Source organism: Apodemus sylvaticus, chromosome 10 (assembly GCF_947179515.1).
Source record: "Apodemus sylvaticus chromosome 10, mApoSyl1.1, whole genome shotgun sequence".
Lineage (NCBI taxonomy): Eukaryota > Metazoa > Chordata > Mammalia > Rodentia > Muridae > Apodemus > Apodemus sylvaticus.
Window position 1 is genome coordinate 60,057,110 of NC_067481.1, and position 15,452 is coordinate 60,072,561.

A 15,452-nucleotide genomic window follows, 5' to 3' on the forward strand; every position below is an offset into this window, starting at 1 on the left:
CTCAGTTATACCATAGAAACCCTAACCCCCCATGCAACTGTAAATGAGTGTTAGCAGATCAAATGAAAACATAAGTGCAAGGCCCAGATCCAGTAGAAGTCATGTCTTTGGGGGGGGGGGGACAGGAAGAGGAGCATGGTTGCACAGGGTAAAGGAATACAAAGCCATATATACACGTACTATGTGGAGGACTCAGGAGAGACTGACCCTGCCAGTACCTTGATCTAGACTTCCTGCCTTCAGAATTGTAACAGAATAAAATGATATTGTGTAGACCAAGAAGGGGCTCAACAGTAAAAATATTTGTTCCTCAAGCTCAAGCCCAACGACACAAATTCCTTTGACTCCCATTACCTGTGGTAAAAGGAGAAAACAGAGTCCCAAAATCTGTCTTCTGACCTCTACATGCAAACTGCGGCAACACACATACACACACACCACCACCACCACCACCAACAACAACAACAACAATACTAGTAATAACAACAATACTAGCCACTCAGCCTATAATAATTTGTTATTGAAATACATTTTACCTTCCTCTTGAAATATTCACAAGATGGGTGATGGTGTATTCTTAAGACAGGAACTGGCTACCAGAGCAATGAGTCCTGTGACTCTACAATTAGAATTCTCATCCTCCTCCCTGCACATGACCCACTAGCTTCATCATCCTCACCAACATCACTGTCAACACCCCCATCATCATCAACATCATCATCATAATGGCTTTTTGCAGAATAAAATGGAATACTTTAAAGAGACAATATATATACATATTCAAAATATAAGGCATTACATATACATATAATGAAAATACATAAAATATTTTCATTTTAATTTAATCAAAAGCATAAATGTAAATGTGTGTTTCCATGGAGAAGACTAGTTAATAGAGCCATTTACAAATCTCAACACTAGAATGTGTTACATAATATGTTTAGGTGTTACATAGAAAGAACAACAAGAGGTTAAGCTGAAGATGGGTAAGACATTCTCCATTCCAAAACAGATAAGACACATGAGAACAAGCTGTGGGAATAGGGAAGCACAAACTAAACTCATCTTCAATGATCAGAGTCTGAGGCGACCCTTAATTAAAGCCAAAGTGCCTTTTCTTTGAGTCACCAGTTGAAGGCCCTCTATGTGGAGCAATGGCTGAAGCCCCCTCTTCTTTAGACCAGACCAGCCTGCTTCTGTGCTCCTTGCCAGCCACTGCTATGGAGAAGTGTTGTCAGGAGGCTGTGACTCAGGTGAACTTTAAGGACCAGATGGTAACAACACAAACAGCAACTCCCACACCCTGGTCCTTACAACAAGCATAATTATTATAAATGGGACAATGATGGCATGAGCACGGGATCTAAGGTTTCCAGGGGGACCTGCACAGTAGCCTCCTCTACGCAGGGATGCAGCCAAGACTCAGATAACACAAAAGCACCCAGATTGATTATTGTTTATGAACACGGCACTCACTCGATGGGTCATTGTCCCAGTCTGATTGATGAAATGATGATGCTAACAGGGGTGATCAGCTTGCTGCATCCTGTGGCCAACTCACGTTGTACAAAATACCCCCCGGACCATCAATTCTCGGTGCCCTTGTCAGAAAATTGTTTATGAAAAGACGGATGCGTGTGGCAATCTTGAGTGAAGGGGGCTGATGTATGTGTTGTTAAGGATTGAAATAATCAGCCTGGCAATAAATGGCCTGTGTGTTTGTCAAATGACAAGCTGGGAAGCATTAGCATTCCTCAGGCACTGTGCCTTCCTCTCCAAGCTGGTGTCTAATGACTACCAAAGATCGCCCATGAATAAACGCCAGGCCTTACCCAGACGCAATTACTCAGCCAATGCAGACATACGCCCAAACAAAATTGATATCTTAATGATACCAGTTTGTGTAGAGTAATAAAAGCCTGGTGAGAGAGACCTGGGAGTGAACGAAGCCATCGACATTGTTCTGCAAGGACATTCTTCCCTGCAATGTGTAGCAGCATTTGCTTATGATCATGGGAAAGCTTGGATCTCCCACATTTTCTCTTCTGTTCAGTTCCCCCGACCACCTGGAAGCCCCACCCCTTCTCTGGTTTTACCTGGCAGCTAAACATCTCCATGCATAGAAAAGGATTTGGATTTGCTGTTATGTTTTCTCACACTCTACAAACGTTGAGTTGTAGAAACGTAGCGTTGTAGTCCCGTGATCTCTGAAGTAAGGCAGCTGAGACTGGGTCTGGGTAGCAATAGCCTTTGGAAGTGAGATGGAATCATGTCTCCCAAAGAAGCCATGGAAAAACCCTCTGTTGCCCATGCCCACACACCCAGAGCATCTTGCTAAAAACCTCACATGGGAATCTGTATGTCCAGCTCCCCGATAGCTGCAAGTGTTGCTTGAATACGGGAGCACATGTGCACATTTTTCTGCTGTTTCCAGCAAACATCCTGCTCCAGCATCATAAAATCCTGGGCAGCCCCTCTGCTCCCCACTAGGATACGTGCAGGTTCTACTTGCCCTTTATAGATAGGCTCCCAGAAAAAAAATAGCACCACCTCACCAACTCTATTACTACCAGCTCCAGCTCAATCCTCTAGGCTCTTCATCCTCCGGTGGCTTGAAGCCCTGACCGCCCAGTGGACCCCACTCCCCTTTTTGAGTCTCTTTTCAACTTCCTTTCTTCACTGAAGCTCAGTGATTCATAACCTTAATCTCCTCACCTCGTTAGGGAAGAGGGATGACATCATCTTCAAAACTTGCCCTCTACCACACTAACCTTTCCTTTCCTCCTACAGTTCTATATATTAGGTGTCCAATAAATATTTGTTGAATGAATGAAATATCTGGAGCATGAAAGATGGATTCTGAAGACAGATAAGTTTGGGGAGGGTTGAGATTAAAACTGTTTAGTCTTTAGTCTAAGATCCCTCAGATCTCTTAATGCGCTAAGAAGCTGGGTGAAGCTTCAAGATCATATGGAATGTGACATTGAGCAGACTTATTTCACATAGAATTCGTGTTTTTCAGGTTGCCTAGGAACCTCTCACAGAATTACATTAGACTTAATGATTACCAAATTTTCTTCTGGTTATTCAGTTTGATGCCAAGTCTCTCTCACAGAGACCTGCCCCTTACTCCAATCCATCAGGAGGACAAAGGGAGCCATTAACTTTATCTGCCCAGACAGTCAACACTGTATCTTACCTATAAAACTCCAATCATCTCTCTCTCTCTCTCTCTCTCTCTCTCTCTCTCTCTCTCTTTCACACACACACACACACACACACACACACACACACAATTGGTCTTTGTCTCTCTGCGGTACCCTTGGAATCCCTGGAGAGATAGATTTGTGTCTTTTGTAGGATAACAAAATGACCAATGACTGGGCACTCTGCAGCTTGAGAATGGAGAGACTCTTGCCAGAAAGTCCAAGGCAGTCTTTGCGGGCTAAAACCTACAGTTCCAATCTATCAACTTCTGAGGAGGGCAAATCAGCTAGAGATTAAGTTAAACATCAAGGACAAACGATTCATTGAATCTCACTTATACAATAAGTGCCCATAGAAACTTCCAGCCAGATTCAGAGTGATTCTGGACTGGCCAGCATGGGAAGGGTTCTGGGAATGTGAGTTAGCCAAAGAAGCAAGGATGCTCCTATGTCCATTGGCCTTGCCTCATCCTAAACATTTCTCTCATCACGCCCAGTCCCAGTAAATAAAATAAAACTCCCAGACTCTGCAAGTTCTTTTTGTCCATTATGTAATCTGAGAAGGGAGTCACAGGAGCCCTAATTTATACTCCAGGAGAACAGGAGGCCAGAACACATGAAGCGGGGAAGCATCTGAAATGGGAACATTCTCATGAGACTGAGCTCATAGCCTGATTCCAACCTGGGGCAACAATTTAGAGCTTTGGAGGATCATATTGGTAAGGAACTAACAAACACACATGTGCCTGATGTGATGTTTGTATGTGTAAATGCTTAAGTGTTCATGTTTAAACAATGGAATCCAAATCAACCATGCCCTAACTCTACTCTTTATCATAGCCACACCACTAGCTTAATTTTTCATATCTTAGTATTATATATATTTCATATATTAGTATTATATAGTTGGGTTTAGATTTCTGTATCAAAATTCCATAGATGGTGAGAGTTAAACAACATTGCGTTCTTCATAATTATATGGTATGGAAGTCCAGGGTCAAGATGTGGTTTTCAAATGTCCATATGCTTGCAGTACTCTCTTGTGGCAGAGGTAGAAAGGTTGCTGGCCTCCTTCTGGGTAAATGAAAACACTAATCTCGCCAGGAGAGCTCCAGCCTGATGCCCTCACCTAATCCTGATGTCTTTCCAAAGGCCACACCCCTGTTCATGATCACAATGGAGACTAGGGTACCAACATAGGAATTTTGTAAAGACAGATTTATTCTATAATATACATCTATATTTATTTATTTATTTATTTATTCTCTCTCCCTTCCTTTCTTCCTTCCTTCCTTCTTTGTCTTCCTTCTGCTCTTCTTCCTCCTGCCCCTACTCTTCTCTGCTCCAGCTAAAACAAGAGTTCATGTACCCTAAGCTAGCCCTGAATTTGCTATCTAGCCAATGATGACTTTGGATTCTTGTTCTTCCTGTCTTTCAACAACTAGAATTATAGTCACGCAAGCCCATGCTAGTTCCTACTATGTTTCTTTAAAATTTTGATAATATGCTGATAAACCAACTACTTGTAATGTGATGCCAAGTCTATCATATTCCTGGATTTCATTGACAGCCCACACCCAGCTACTCATGTCACTCCCAGCCCACTTTCCTCATTTCTTATTGACGACTCTAGAGCTTGATGCTCCTCCAGACCCCTCCTCCCCCAAATTCCCAGAGGACGCTGATGGACATTCTAGAAAAGGAAGATTCATGGTGATAAGGCTAAATTCAAATAAGCATGTCTGCTCCCAGAGCTCTGATTTGCGGGCTTGTGTTTTGAATCTGCTAGAGAGATAGGGCATGTAGAGCATCCATACATTTATTTTATTTCATAACTGGCTCTAAATTTTTAGACCACATAAGTCAAACTTTGAATAACATTAATTAAAGTGTTATCTTCAGGACTTTTGATGAAATATTTCCCCACCCCTGCTGCCCTGGCAAACACACACACACACACACACACACACACACACACACAGAGAGAGAGAGAGAGAGAGAGAGAGAGAGAGAGAGAGAGAGAGACTTACACCTAAGGGTTTTTATTATTATTTAGTTTGTTCTAGAAAAAACATCTAAACATCTGTATAAAATCATCATTTTCAACCTCTCTCTTACTGTGGTTAAGCCACAGTAAGTAGAATGAGAATCAGGAAGATATGCATCACCTCCCAGCCCGGGCTCTCGAAATGGTCCTCCATCATTCCTCTCTGCCTGCTGGCACACAGAGAATCCCAGAGCAACCTTGTCACACTCACATAGTGTTATCCACAGCCCAGGACCCAAAGCACCACTAGAGGCTTTGTTACTGAGTAGGAAGCTAGGTCAGTTTCACCTTCAACAGTGAGCACTGTGTGTGGTAAGCTCACACAGAGGAAGATGCCCTGACATCTGGACAGATGCTGCACTGGTGATAGCCAAGGAGACCACCCAACACACTATCAAAGGGACTTATTGCAAACTAGGACAGATATCAGCAGCACATTATGGTCCCCATGCTCTGTGGCATGTCTGATCCCACCAGTGGCTCCTAAAGGAGCTAGAAGATACGTTTGGTGGCAATAGCATGCAGTATATCTTAGTTGAAAGAAAACAAACAGAAATACCTCAAGTATTCTCTACCCTTGCATTCCTTGTGAAGACTTTTACAATTTTAAACATATATCCTAAAATATGTCTCATTTTTTAAAATTAATTAGTTTATTAATTTATATCCCAAATGTTGCCTTCCTCCAAGTACCCACCTCCCAGAGTTCTTCATCCCATTCCCCCTCCTCTTTGACTCAGAGAAGGTGCCCACTCCCCAGGCATACCCCCTTCTTTCTCTGAGGCATCAAGACTCCGCAGGATTAGTGCATGCTCTCCCACTGAGAACAGCTGGAGTTTGTTGTGATTTGTTTTATAGGTCTGGGTGTACACAACACATGACTGCAGTGCCAGCAAGTGCCAGAGAGGGCGCCAGATTCATGGAACCAGAGTTATACCTAGTTGTGAACTAACACATGGGTGCTAAGGATGCCTGAGCCATTTCTCCAGCCTCCCACCTTTCCAGGATTTCTTTAAAGTGACTCTTTACCACTTGCCTGTGCACATCACTCCTTGCTTAAAACACTGTTTTCCTGAGATGCCCCCGGGCCCCAGAACGGGCTCCCGCCTTCCCATTCCCAGAATTTCTTCTGCATGCATGAAATAATGCTAGTTAGTTATCCATTGTTCATGTACCTATTGGATTTTTTAGCTCTTGTTTTTTTTTTTCTTTTGCTAGCCCCTGTCCATGATTGTTTACTTCTATTTACTTGTCTATTTTCCACTCGCTATGCATGCATGCATGTACCTCCAAGGATCGTGAGTCTTAGCTCATTCTCCACACTCATTCCCCTCTCATGTATTTTCTTCTAAAACTGCAAATGAGATCTTGATATAAATATGCATGTTTTCGCCTCACTTTTCCAAAGTGTTATCCAGAAGGAACTCTGTCCCTTTGACATCCTTCAAGGCATGAGCTTCAGAATATACCCAATGGGCAGTCTGGGCATATTCCTATTAACACCTAAGAAGGATGTGCAAAGTAAGAAAGGTGCTAAGATAAGTGAACAAAGCCACTGGTACCATCACCAGGGTACAGAGAATATCAATGTTATACTACAGAGTCAAAGAGAAGAAGAAATCCTAGGGCTTCCTGGATTTCTTTTTGACTACAGGATTTTTCCCCCTAAAGCTGCGTGACTAGGCTGTGTAGCTGAAAGGGAAGAGTTTCTGCAATTCTACCAAGCCCTCGGCAAAGTTCAAGGTCAGAGTCTAATTTCATGAACAGTCCCGAGCCTTGCACACATTCCAGAGAAGCTGTAGGGAAATTCACAGCACTTGGGAGGTAATTGCTAGTTACTGCTCTACCAGTCCCAATTTTAGTAGCAAATGAGCAATGTATAATGTATCAAGCTTATTAAAAATGAAAGCCAAAAGTGTCCACAGGGGGAAGGAAAAAGTCACAGAGTTACCAAGATCCAGTCATCACCAGAGCTGATGTCTGATGGCCCCAGGCATTGCATAGTGTCATCGGGTGCTGATATCCCTCATACTGTTGGGATCTCACAGGCTCTGAGCCCCCTGTGCTACTCACACAATGATGATCAGCAGATTACCCTCCACCATCCAGGAAGGCAGCCTAGTCCCTGCCAGGGAAGATGCTTAAACTTTCTTCTAGAAGAGACATAAGGCAAGGGACTGTTTTTTAATAGGAAAGTTTTCCAAATCTGCTTGGTATCACTGAGCTTCTAACAGAGATCCTCTCCATCACCTCCCCAGCCCGCTCTACCATCCCCTCCACCTGCAACCCTCTACACCTTATTATCTCAGACTAGTTAGGGTCTCACACACCATTCCCCACTGGAGTCCACCCTGTCTCCTGATGAGCCCAGTCCAACCCCAGACAGCCAAGCATGGTATTCCTGACATTTTATTCAGAGGCTTCCAGCTGACTGGCAAAGAATTCACCAGCATTTACACCTGAAAAACTTTTTGTCCCCTGGCCACTCACACAGCTTTCTTATGTCCCCTCTCTGGACTTTTCTGGGGCATCACATGCCAGTTTATAGCCTAAATATCTGCTGATACAAAGCATATGTGTCTCCCTGTGGGCATACTGAACCCATGTCTTCTCACATAGGCAGCTACCTGCCTGGTACAACCTCCATCTCATTCCAGAAAGTCTTTTCCAGAATGTTTACTGTGCTAACCTACTACAGGGTTCACACAGTGGGAACAAGACAGGAGGAAGGGAAGCTGAAGCCAGCCTTGTTTAAATGGGTTGTGTCAACCTTACCCATTTCACTCACACTAATTCTGTTTGCCAACTGAGAGGAACAGCACCGTAGAGTAGTGTGAGCTAACTAACCAGAAGAAGTTCGCACTTCAAAGTTTCAGCAGGTTATAAAATTAAGGAAAACTCACAGAATTCAGAAAAGTCACACTGCAGCAACCCAGGCAATCTCTACAGACCCCTCTGTAGCGGTTAAAAGTCTCCCTGAAAGAGCAGGTCACAGCATAGTGAGCAAGGTGGGAAAACCAAACCCCCAAAGAGAAGTAATAGCTCATCCAAAAGGGAAGCACACACAAGGAGGCTCTGGTCAGACAGGAGCACACCTGGAAGAAGCCTTGGGCAGACCTGCGACTGTGGACGGAGGTCCTGGAATGCCACCCAGGCTCCCTCTCCAGTGTGTGAATGTGCTGAGAGCTTCCTGGCAGCTCAGAATCATTTAATTAGAATGGGTTTTCATTAGTTGGATATCCCGTTGTGTGACACAAATTTTGTACTCTTCCTTCAGAGTGAATCAGAAGCCAGAACATACCCTTGAGCAGGAGTCACCAGAAAAAGCCCCACAACAGCCAAAGGAAGAGTGGCCACAGGACTGAGGGGAGGGTTGGAGCCGGAATTAGAAGGGGAAATGCAGCAGATAGAACCCGGGGAGAGGCCTCAGTGAAGCTGCCCAAGCTTTCACAGAAAGAAATGTGCTCCTTCCAGAAGCAGAGAGGAGCTGGGCTGAGCAAAGGTGGATGGGAAGGTAGTAATTTGAGAAGAAGGAAAAATGGAATGAGAGCAGGTGAACAGGTGTCACCAGGAACAAAAACTAAAACAGAAAAGTAAACAAACAAACAAACAAAAACCAAAAAAAAAAAAAACCAAAACACTTAAATGTTAAATATCACAGAGGATCGCAGGAAGAAAGAGAGGCAGATAGAGGCACATGGACCAGAGGATCTGCAGGCAGCCCCATGAGGCAAGTAGCTGTGTTAAGATCTCAAGGTCAGAGACTGAAAACCAAGCACAGAGTTAGATGAGAACGGACAAGTACATGGTCAACATTTGGTGTTGGTGTTTTAAGAAGAGAGACTCCTACTACAACTTGTGAAAGAAAGAAAGAAAGAAAGAAAGAAAGAAAGAAAGAAAGAAAGAAAGAAAGAAAGAAAGAAAGAAAGAAAGAAAGAAAGAAAGAAAGGAAGGAAGGAAGGAAGGAAGGAAGGAAGGAAGGAAGGAAGGAAGGAAGGAAGGAAGGAAGGAAGGAAGGAAAGGAAGGAAGGAAAGAGAGAGAAGGAAAGAAAGAAAAAAAAACAGAAAAAAGAAACCAAAACTCACAAATGACTGAGGTCTTCACACCACAAAACACCGTAAGTGCAGGCGTGAGAGAAAAATAATATTCACAAATGGTATGCTCTCTGGAGATTTTATTTGTTAAAAAATTATTTGGAAAAGCAATCGGAGATGCAAATCTTAATTAAATGTTAAAAATATACCTTGTGGTTTAAACTACAAAGAATAAAAACAAATCAAAATTAAAGCTTCAAATACAGCACTTAAAAACCAAAAACTAATAGTTAATAAAACTCAAACATAAAAATGAATGACTGACAGCTTTATGCACAGTTAGGTCAGCGATCATGGCCAAGAACTTCCTGTGACCAGACCAGTTTATTCCTGTAAACACCATGTCTGCAGCTTCCCAAAGACAATAAACTCCACCTCACGTAGTGAGAAGTTGTCTATAAAGTTCCTATATCTTATACATTTTTTAAGAACTGGAGAATGCAGAGATCTGAGAATAAAAGATTTGACTGTTCAAAACCTAAATATGTGTCTAAATAATTGCCATAAAAAATGCTTATAAAATGGCAGTGTCAAAAAATAGCCCTTGGGTAAAAAGCATTGTTGAAAAGTTAATAATGATACAATACAGTGGCTTAAGACTGTACTTTGGTGTGGTAGTTTGAATGAAGATGATCCCTATAGGCTCATAGAGATCAGCACAATTAGGAGGTGTGGCCTTGTTGGAGTGGGTGTGGTCTTGTTGGAGTGGGTGTGGCTTTGTTGGAGGAAGTGCTTCACTGGGGATGGGCTTTGAGATTTCAGATGCTCAAGACAGGCCCAGTCTCTCTCTCTCTCTCTCTCTCTCTCTCTCTCTCTCTCTCTCTCTCTCTCCTACTTCCTGCCAAACCAGAGGTAGAATTCTTGCCTTCTTCTCCAGCACCATGTCATGCTTCCCACTGTGATGGTAATAGGACTAAAACCTGAACCTATAAGCTTGCTCCAAAGTTTTTCTTTATAAGAGTTGCCATAGTCTTTCTCCACAACAATAGAAGCAATAGAAAGATGCTTGATTACAATACTGGTCTAGCCCAGATCCAACTGTAGATCCCAGGGCTGTTTGAACATAGTGTTATGATGACTCTTGTGGTCACATTACTCTCTGTACAAAGGTTCATAATGGCACTTATCATATGGGGTAGTGATAACAACTAGATAAGTCAATGAATAAAAATAACCCCAGAGCCCTGCACACTTGTTTATCTAATTAATATTAAATACGGATAAGTTTGCAACAGAAAAAAATGAGAGTAGATGGACTAAGTATTAAGAATATCAAAGCTGAACAACTGATTTATTTTACAGTGGGTGAATAGATACATGTTCTCCATATATTACACATGAAAGGATTATATTTTTAACTTAAAATTAAAAATGAAATTAGAGGAATTCAGATTATAAAAAATGTTATTCAGAATTCACAAAAATCACAGTCCTTTTAGAAAAGAAAAAGGTTAACAGTAAATAAGAACAACAACAGAGTCAGGAAATGTTGCCTGGGTAACCATGCTCCCGGACAACAGGGCACAGATGAAGGAAGGTGGTGGAGCCCAGCAGATCACATGCACATGTCAAGCAATCAAGCAGCGCTGTAGGGAAGAAACAGGCTGCAGCAGGGTTAGGACTTTAAAGGAGAAACAGCAGCAATGACAGGCAGTCGAAGAAGGCTAGCAGAGCAGCACTGGAGGAACACCAACCAAGAGCCAGTGAAGCAAATTCAGGTCAAACGGGCATCAGCACCTCTTAGTCCTGCTGGGACTGTGGCTTCTCTTGGAGAGAGCATCTATTCAAAGTACAGAAGGATTCCATTCCCAGCACTGGACACTAGGTCTGCTTTAGTTCCTATGCCCTTGCTTGCACACAGTCTCTCAAGGCAAAACTGAACCAGGCACTTCTTACCACAGAATGGTATTTCCCCTAAGTCACCAAGGAAGTCTCACAGGTAAGTGTCCAAACATCACATTATATGTACACAAACTATATATGTATATGTGCATGTATATGTGGGACTATAAGTGACATTCAAAAACTCACATTAAGTTTATTATATAGTTTTGTATATGTATATTATATGTAAAATTTATAATCTATGATTTTATGTTTTGTAAACATGTTTATGGTTTTATCAACATATAACCATTTATTGTATATTTAACTTTTTTAGCTTGTCAGCAACATTATTGTTTTTAAACTACTCTTCACCTTGTACATTCAAGCAGTGAACTCACTGTCCTTAGGTTAGTGTTGCTGCATTGAGCCTTCTCTTCCCATTTTTTGGTGGAAGGAGCTATTAGGTTTAAGTCACTGAGGAGTCACTGGGGAGTCACTAGGTAAATATAAGCTTTGATGGGTTTTTATTTTAAATTTAGGCTACATAACTACTACTAATAGTTTTATTTTTTGATTTAAACAAAACACATTTGATTAAAACACATTTGATTTAGGGTTCTTTGTGCTTAGATTTATTTTCATTTTTAATTTTATATGTGTCTGCCTGTCTGTCAGAATGGACATGTATGCATACCTTAAGAGTCTAAAACAGGGCATTGGTTCCCCTGGAGGAGTTATAGGCAGCTAGGAACTGGCTGGATGCTGGGAACAGAACCCAGGTCCTCTTACCTGGGGCTCTTAACTGCCAAGCCATTTCTCATCTCCTCTTGCTTGGTTTTCATATGTTGGCCACCAACATTTTTGTTAATAATTCTTTTCATGCATATATTTTGTCTTTTGAAAATTTCCAAATTGTAGAAAAGCCATGTTAGTAGAAGCACACTGTTCACAGTCTTATGCCTGAGTGTGAGGATGAACATGTCCTCTTGCTGACCCATAACACAGGCACATGTTGAAAGGTCACCCCTAAATAGTTCTAAGATCAATATTCCCCTAAGTGTCACAATGCCATCCACACTCTCGGTAAAGGGAGCACAGAAACCAAGTGTGTCTGTCAGAGCATGCGTAAGACTTAGGTTCACAATGCAGTCCTTCCCTTCATCCAAACATCTCACTGGTTATGGGCCTGATGAGGTAAGCTGATTTCCTTCCAGATAAAGCAATGGTAAGAAACTTCATGGAAAAGAGTCATCTATAGTACTCCTAACTACTACATATTACAGTGTTATTTTACTTGACATACAAATGCAATTGGTACCTAACACAAAAATCTGTCTTCATTTTAGCCTTTCGTGGAAACCTTTCAAAATTTTTTCCTTTAAAGAGAAACCAAAATGTGGGAAATTGAAGGGAAAAGTTTTTCTCAAGTTCACACGCATGAAGGTTAGTGGAATTCAGACTTCTGCACATCTGTAATCCCAGAAGCGGCAGGAGATGGGAGCAGAAAGTTTGAGGTCGCCTAGAGCTACATAGGGAGATCTTGTCTTTAAAAAATAAATCCAAAAGGAAAAAAATCAGACTTCAGTTCCAGTACAGTAAAGTGCACACAAAACTTTGAAGTGCCAAATGCCTGGGGGATGTGTGTATGAAAGACCACAGTGAGAGACCAGAGAGGAAATGTTCCACCTCCCACTCTGCTCCCCGCACATCGAGGGCAAAAGGCCCCATTCTTCCAAGCACCACAGAATCAGAGCTTTTAAATCTTCACTAGGGTCCACAGAAGGTCAATAAGATACAAGTTCCTAGGGATAAAACTGAGCCTATAGTGTTTCTAAGATTCCAGGTGATTCTAATAAATAACCAGCTCGGGGACGCACTGTTCTAGGACAAGGGATGCTCACGGTCACTGTGGCTGTGTGCTTCTGCTGATCATCTCTTAGCTCTCTCACCTTGGGAAGGAATGCTAGACTATTTTTTCTGTCCTTTGCTACTTGATTTCCCAGTGAGGGAGATCTTTCTCTCTGCTAATCCATCCCTCTGAGATGTAGGAAGACCTGGACCATTCCTCAATGCTTTAGCTATGTGTCATTAGATATCCCACAAGGCTGGAAACACAGGGAATTCCAGTGGGAGATTTTTAAAAAGAGAGAGAGAAAGAGGGGGAGGAGATTGTGCATTTTGCCAGTGCCAACATTCCAGACGTGGGTTTTGGAGAGGATATGTGCATGGCAGTATGAGGTTATGGTTTGTCTGGACTGGGTGGCACGGAAGGCAGATGTGCCTGTTAGGCCACAGAGCTTGGCCCCTGACTGGGGACAGGGTCATGCTGCAAATGCCTTTTCCAGACAGCCAAGCCCCAAGCAAGGATAGATGTTCAGACCCTTTCAAATCCCCAAACTGAAGAAATAACAGATTGATTCCACCATTTCTTTCTCCCATCCCATCAAGATTTTCACCCTGTGTTTGTAGATCTGTTCGGGCAGTAACTTCAGCTCTGTCTCTAGTCAAAAGCATCTTGGGCAGTCCGGGAGAATTTCTTCAGCTAATCTCTCATGCCAAGAGATGAGTCAGACACAGACACAGCCGTGGCCAGGACAAGCCAAGAGGGGCAGGGACAAACGTTTCTCCTACAGACAGACACCTCAATCCATTCTGCAAACATTTCACATCCTGTCACCAACATGGCTGCCAGGGCACACAGGAGGGACAGAGAGCTGAGGGGATGTAATGCTAGCCAATTCCTGTCACTGCAGCCCTCTCCCTCCTGGCTCTGATCACCATTACATCCTGAGTTTTGAATGACCCTATAAAAATGTCCAGAGTGAAAGACAGATTCAAAAACTGAGGAAACAGTATCCTGATGCCGGTCCTTTAACATCCTCCACGCTCTGTCTTTGGCCCTTCCCCCAGCCCCTACCACCCCCATCCCATCCCCAATCCCCATGTCTGGCCAGGCAGAAAATTTATGAGCTGTAAGTTCTGTTTTTCTACATTGATGGAAATCATTGGCAAGTATTTCCACTGGGCAAAACCCCATCCAAAGAGTCAAATATCTAGGCACCCAGCTGAGCTCCAGAGGTCTGCATTTATGAAGCTGATGGATGTGCCCTGCACCCATAAACCATCCTCTATTTACTTATGACAGCACAGTATTTGAGTTCATAAAAGGATGATTTCCCCCCTAACTTCCTACACCTAGAAGGCCCCAGCTTCTCTTTACTAGGGGATCATGTATCAGGTGCGCACAGTGTTTAACTGAATAAAGCCAGTTGCAGGCTTCTCTCACTGTTTAGGTGAAGGAATTCAAGGGGACCTAACAGGATCCTGATCAAGATTCCACAGATTCCCAGGGCGTCGTGAATAGTGACAAAATATATACCTACTGTCCTGCCTAATACAGACGGTACCTGAAGCCCCTATTGGATTCTTCGTGGATTCACAGACACCTCCCTCCCTATGAGACAAGAAGTGAGTTTCATCATCATCACCAAAATCCCAGGAAGGGTGGACAACTATCTTTCAGGTTGGCCATGGTGCTGAAGGACACTGAGGTTGGAGTGTAAGGGAAGTAGAGAGATTAGAACAGGAACCGGAGCCTTCAAGGGGAGGCTAGGTCTTTGCCCTTTCAGGAAGGGTAGTTGTGTGGGTTGGTACCAATTTTATCCCACTGAACACATCACACACACAGATCTTTCTTAGCTGGGATTAAGGGAAGCAGAGTTAGGTCTCTGTGGATAAACTGGGGTTAGGAATACAGGCAAACTGAGAAAATACCAGCAGTATCCAGACCCTGTGCACGGCTGTGACCCAAGCGAGCATCTAGCTGCTTTCTTCTCCACCGGGTTCAGTGAAAATCTGGCTGGTTCTTTCATTTGACACTCACTGGTTCTAAGAATCACTAAATCGACAGAATCCAGAGGACAGAAAAACCTAGCAAAGCACTACAGCCTGCCCTAGGGTCACAGAGCCCCAGGATTGGACTGAAGGCTATTCCCTCCTCCTTCCTACTAATGGATATGTGCCCTAAAGAACATAGCTGTTCTTTTTCTTATTCCTCCTGCTCTGTCTCTCCATCTTTGTCTCTCTGTCTCTCTTTCCTTGTCTCTCTTTCTTCCCTCCCTCTCTCCCACCCCCTCTAACTCTCCCACTATGTCACTGTGTTGACCTCCAGAGACCCTCCTGGCACAGCCTCCTACACACTACATTTATAAGATATTATCAAGCAGCAATAAGCATGTATCTTGAATGTCACAGAAGAGCACCTCTGAATATTGGTA

General features: G+C 42.9%; 1 protein-coding gene across 1 annotated transcript in view; it reads right to left on the reverse strand.

Annotated features, from left to right (window-relative positions):
- The window catches only part of LOC127694842 (heparan sulfate glucosamine 3-O-sulfotransferase 3A1), a 90,671-nt gene that overhangs the window by 43,460 nt on the left and 31,759 nt on the right, over positions 1–15,452 (reverse strand). The window lies entirely within an intron of this gene.